The following is a 6084-nucleotide window of genomic DNA, read 5'->3' as shown; positions in this document are numbered from 1 at the left end:
ATAGATAGCTAGTGGGAAGCATCTGCATAGCACAGGGAGATTAGCTTGGTGTTTTGTGACCACCTAGAGGAATGGAATAGGGAGGGTGGGAGGGAGATGCAAGAGGGAGGGGATATGGGGATATCTGTGTTTGCGTAGCTGATTCACTTTGTTATAAAGCAGAAAGTAACACACCATTGTAAAGCAATTATACTCCAATAAAGATGTTAGAAAAAAAAATTATTGCTTCTGCCCTGGGTCCTGGAGCATGTGAGGTTCTGTGTGCACCCTTTAAGAGTGGAATCTCTATTTCCCACAGCCCTCTGGCTCTCCTGAAAGTAAGCCCCACTGGGCTTCAAAGCCAAATGTTCTGAGAGCTTCCTGGAAGATGGCGGAAGAGTAAGACGCGGAGATCACCTTCCTCACCACAGATACAGCAGAAATACATCTACACGTGGAACAACTCCTACAGAACACCTACTGAATGCTGGCAGAAGACCTCAGACCTCCCAAAAGGCAAGAAACCCCCCACGTACCTGGGTAGGGAAAAAGAAAAAAGAATAAACAGATACAAAAGAATAGGGCTGGGACCTGCACCAGTGGGAGGGAGCTGTGAAGGAGGAAAGGTTTCCACACACTAGAAGCCCCTTTGCGGGCGGAGACTGCAGGTGGCGAAGGGGGGAAAGCTTCGGTGCCACGGAGGAGAGCGCAGCCACAGGGGTGCGGAGGGCAAAGCGGGGAGATTCCCGCACAGAGGGTCAGGGCCGACTGGCACTCACCAGCTCGAGAGGCTTGTCTGCTCACCCGCCGGGGCGGGCGGGGCAGGGAGTTGAGGCTCGGGCTTCGGTTGGAGCGCTGGGAGAGGACTGGGGTTGGCGATGTGAACACAGCCTGCAGGGGGTTGGTGTGCCACAGCTGGCCGGGAGGGAGTCTGGGGGAAGTCTGGACCTGACAAAGAGGCAAGAGACTTTTTCTTCCCTCTTTGTTTCCTGGTGTGTGAGGAGAGGGGATTGGGAGCGCTGCTTGAAGGAGCTCCAGAGACGGGCGCGAGCCGCGGCTAAAAGCGCGGACCCCAGAGACGGGCATAAGACGCTAAGGCTGTTGCTGCCGCCACCAAAAAGCCTGTGTGCGAGCACAGGTCACTATCCACACCCTCCTTCTGGGGACCCTGTGCAGCCCGCCACTGCCAGGGTCCCGGGATCCAGGGACGGCTCCCATGGGAGAATGCACGGTGCGCCTCAGGCTGCTGCAACGTCATGCCTGCCTCTACGGCCGCAGGCTCGCTCCGCGCTCCGTGCCCCGCCCTCCCCGCGGCCTGAGTGAGCCAGAGTCCCCGAAGCAGCTCTTCATTTAACCCCGTCCAGTCTGAGCGAAGAACAGACGCCCTCCGGCGACGTAGAGATGGGACCAAATCCAAAGCTGAGCCCCTGGAAGCTGTGAGAACAAAGAAGAGAAAGGGAAATCTCTCCCAGCAGCCTCAGAAGCAGCGGATTAAAGCTCCACAATCAACTTGATGTACCCTGCATCTGTGGAATACGTGAATAGACAACGAATCATCCCGAACTAAGGAGGTAGACTTTGAGAGGAAGATTTATGATTTTTCCCCTTTTCCTCTTTTTGTGAGTGTGTATGTGTATGCTTCTATGTGAGATTTTGTCTGTATAGCTTTGCTTCCACCATTTGTCCTAGGGTTCTATCCGTCTGTTTTTTTTTGTTTGTTTGTTTTTCTTAATAATTTTTTATTTTAATAACTTTATTATATTTTATCTTACTTTACTTTATTTTACTTTACTTTGTTTCTTTTTTCCTTCCTTCCCCCCTTCCTTCCTTCCTCCCTCCCTCCTTTCTTTCTTTCTACTTCTACTAATTCTTTCTTTCTACATTTTCTGCCTTTTATTCTGAGCTGTGTGGATGAAAGGCTCTTGGTGCTGCAGTCAGGAGTCAGTGCTGTGCCTCTGAGGTGGGAGAGCCAACTTCAGGACACTGGTCCACAAAAGACCTCCCAGCTCCACATAATATCAAATGGCGAAAATCTCCCAGAGATCTCCATCTCAACACCAGCACCCAGCTTCACTCAACAACCAGCAAGCTACAGTGCTGGATATCCTATGGCAAACAACTAGCAAGACAGGAACACAACCCCACCCATTAGCAGAAAGGCTGCCTAAAATCATAATAAGTCCACAGACACCACAAAACACACCACCAGACGTGGACCTGCCCACCAGAAAGACAAGATCCAGCCTCATCCACCAGAACACAGGCACTAGTCCCCTCCACCAGGAAGCCTACACAACCCACTGAACCAACTTTAGCCACTGGGGACAGACACCAAAAACAATGGGAACTACGAACCTGCAGCCTGTGAAAAGGAGACCCCAAACACAGTAAGATAAGCAAAATGGGAAGACAGAAAAAAACACAGCAGATGAAGGAGCAAAATAAAAACCTACCAGACCTAACAAATGAAGAGGAAATAGGCAGTCTACCTGAAAAAGAATTCAGAATAATGACAGTAAAGATGATCCAAAATCTTGGAAATAGAATAGAGAAAATGCAAGAAACATTTAACAAGGACCTAGAAGAACTAAAGATGAAACAAGCAACGATGAACAACACAATAAATGAAATTAAAAATACTCTAGAAGGGATCAATACCAGAATAACTGAGGCAGAAGAACGGATAAGAGACCTGGAAGATAAAATAGTGGAAATAACTACTGCAGAGCAGAATAAAGAAAAAAGAATGAAAAGAACTGAGGACAGTCTCAGAGACCTCTGGGACAACATTAAATGCACCAACATTCGAATTATAGGGGTTCCAGAAGAAGAAGAGAAAAAGAAAGGGACTGAGAAAATATTTGAAGAGATTATAGCTGAAAACTTCCCTAATATGGGAAGGGAAATAGTTAACCAATTCCAGGAAGCACAGAGAGTCCCATACAGGATAAATCCAAGGAGAAATAGGCCAAGACACATATTAATCAAACTGTCAAAAATTAAATACAAAGAAAACATATTAAAAGCAGCAAGGGAAAAACAACAAATAACACACAAGGGAATCCCCATAAGGTTAACAGCTGATCTTTCAAGAGAAACTGTGCAAGCCAGAAGGGACTGGCAGGACATATATAAAGTGAAGAAGGAGAAAAACCTGCAACCAAGATTACTCTAACCAGCAAGGATCTCATTCAGATTTGATGGAGAAATTAAAACCTATACAGACAACCAAAAGCTGAGAGAGTTCAGCACCACCAAACCAGCTTTAAAACAAATGCTAAAGGAACTTCTCTAGGCAAGAAACACAAGAGAAGGAAAAGACCTACAACAACGAACCCAAAACAATTAAGAAAATGGGAAAAGGAACATACATATCGATAATTACCTTAAATGTAAATGGACTAAATGCTCCCACCAAAAGACACAGATTGGCTGAATGGATACAAAAACAAGACCCATATATCTGTTGTCTACAAGATACCCACTTCAGACCTAGAGACACATACAGACTGAAAGTAAGGGGATGGAAAAAGATATTTCATGCAAATGGAAACCAAAAGAAAGCTGGAGTAGCAATTCTCATATCAGACAAAATAGACTTTAAAATAAAGACTATTAGAAGAGACAAAGAAGGACATTACATAATGATCAAGGGATCGATCCAAGAAGAAGATATAACAATTGTAAATATTTATGCACCCAACATAGGAGCACCTCAATACATAAGGCAAATACTAACAGCCATAAAAGGGGAAATCGACAGTAACGCATTCATAGTAGGGGACTTTAACACCCCACTTTCACCCATGGACAGATCATCCAAAATGAAAATAAATAAGGAAACACAAGCTTTAAATGATACATTAAACAACATGGACTTAATTGATATTTATAGGACATTCTATCCAAAAACAACAGAATACACATTTTTCTCAAGGGCTCATGAAACATTCTCCAGGATAGATCATATCTTGGGTCACAAGTCAAGCCTTGGTAAATTTAAGAAAATTGAAATCATATCAAGTATCTTTTCTGACCACAATGCTATGAGACTATATATCAATTACAGGAAAAGATCTGTAAAAAACACAAACACATGGAGGCTAAAAAATACACTACTTAATAACGAAGTGATTACTGAAGAAATCAAAGAGGAAATAAAAAAATACCTAGAAACAAATGACAATGGAGACACAACGACCCAAAATCTATGGGATGCAGCAAAAGCAGTTCTAAAGGGAAGTTTATAGCAATACAATCCTACCTTAAGAAACAGGAAACACCTAGAATAAACAACCTAACCTTGCACCTAAAGCAATTAGAGAAAGAAGAAAAAAAAAACCCCAAAGTTAGCAGAAGGAAAGAAATCATAAAAATCAGATCAGAAATAAATAAAAAAGAAATGAAGGAAACAATAGCAAAGATCAATAAAACTAAAAGCTGGTTCTTTGAGAAGATAAACAAAATTGATAAACCATTAGCCAGACTCATCAAGAAAAAAAGGGAGAAGACTCAAATCAATGGAATTAGAAATGAAAAAGGAGAAGCAACAACTGACACTGCAGAAATATAAAAGATCATGAGATTACTACAAGCAACTCTCTGGCAATAAAATGGACAAGCTGGAAGAAATGGACAAATTCTTAGAAATGCACAAATTGCCAAGACTGAATCAGGAAGAAATAGAAATATGAACAGACCAATCACTAGCACTGAAATTGGAACTGTGATTAAAAATCTTCCAACAAACAGAAGCCCAGGACCAGATGGCTGCACAGGCGAATCCTATCAAACATTTAGAGAAGAGCTAACACCTATCCTTCTCGAACTCTTCCAAAATATAGCAGAGGGAGGGACACTCCCAAACTCATTCTACGAGGCCACCATCACCGTGATACCAAAACCAGACAAGGATGTCACAAAGAAAGAAAACTACAGGCCAATATCACTGATGAACATAGATGCAAAAATCCTCAACAAAATGCTAGCAAACAGAATCCAACAGCACATTAAAAGGATCATACACCATGATCAAGTGGGGTTTATTCCAGGAATGCAAGAATTCTTCAATATACGCAAATCTATCAATGTGATAAACCATATTAACAAATTGAAGGAGAAAAACCATATGATCATCTCAATAGATGCAGAGAAAGCTTTCGACAAAATTCAACATCCATTGATGATAAAAACCCTGCAGAAAGTAGGCATAGAGGGAATTTTCCTCAACATAATAAAGGCCATATATGACAAAGCCACAGTCAACATCCTCAATTGTGAAAAACTGAAACCATTTCCACTAAGATCAGGAACAAGACAAGGTTGCCCACTCTCACCGCTCTTATTCAACATGGTTTTGGAAGTTTTAGCCACAGCAATCAGAGAAGAAAAGAAAATAAAAGGAATCCAAATCGGAAAAGAAGAAGTAAAGCTGTCACTATTTGCAGATGACATGATACTATACATAGAGAATCCTAAAGATGCTACCAGAAAACTCCTAGAGCTAATCAATGAATTTGGTAAAGTAGCAGGATACAGAATTAATGCACAGAAATCTCTGGCATTCTTATACACTAGTGATGAAAAATCTGAAAATGAAATTAAGAAAACACTCCCATTTACCATTGCAACAAAAAGAATAAAATATCTAGGAATAAACCTACCTAAGGAGACAAAAGACCTGTATACAGAAAACTATAAGACACTGATGAAAGAAATTAAAGATGATACAAATAGATGGAGAGATATACCATATTTTTGGATTGGAAGAATCAGCATTGTGAAAATGACTCTACTACCCAAAGCAATCTACAGATTCAGTGCAATTCCTGTCAAATTACCACTGGCATTTTTCACAGGACTAGAACAAAAAATTCCACAATTTGTATGGAAACACAAAAGACCCCTAATAGCCAAAGCAATCTTGAGAACGAAAAACGGAGCTGGAGGAATCAGGCTCCCTGACTTCAGACTATACTATAAAGCTACAGTAATCAAGACAGTATGGTACTGGCACAAAAACAGAAAGATAGATCAATGGAACAGGATACAAAGCCCAGAGATAAACCCACGCACATATGGTCACCTTATCTTTGATAAAGGAGG

Source organism: Phocoena phocoena, chromosome X (assembly GCF_963924675.1).
Source record: "Phocoena phocoena chromosome X, mPhoPho1.1, whole genome shotgun sequence".
NCBI lineage: Eukaryota > Metazoa > Chordata > Mammalia > Artiodactyla > Phocoenidae > Phocoena > Phocoena phocoena.
This window is presented reverse-complemented; position numbering follows the sequence as displayed.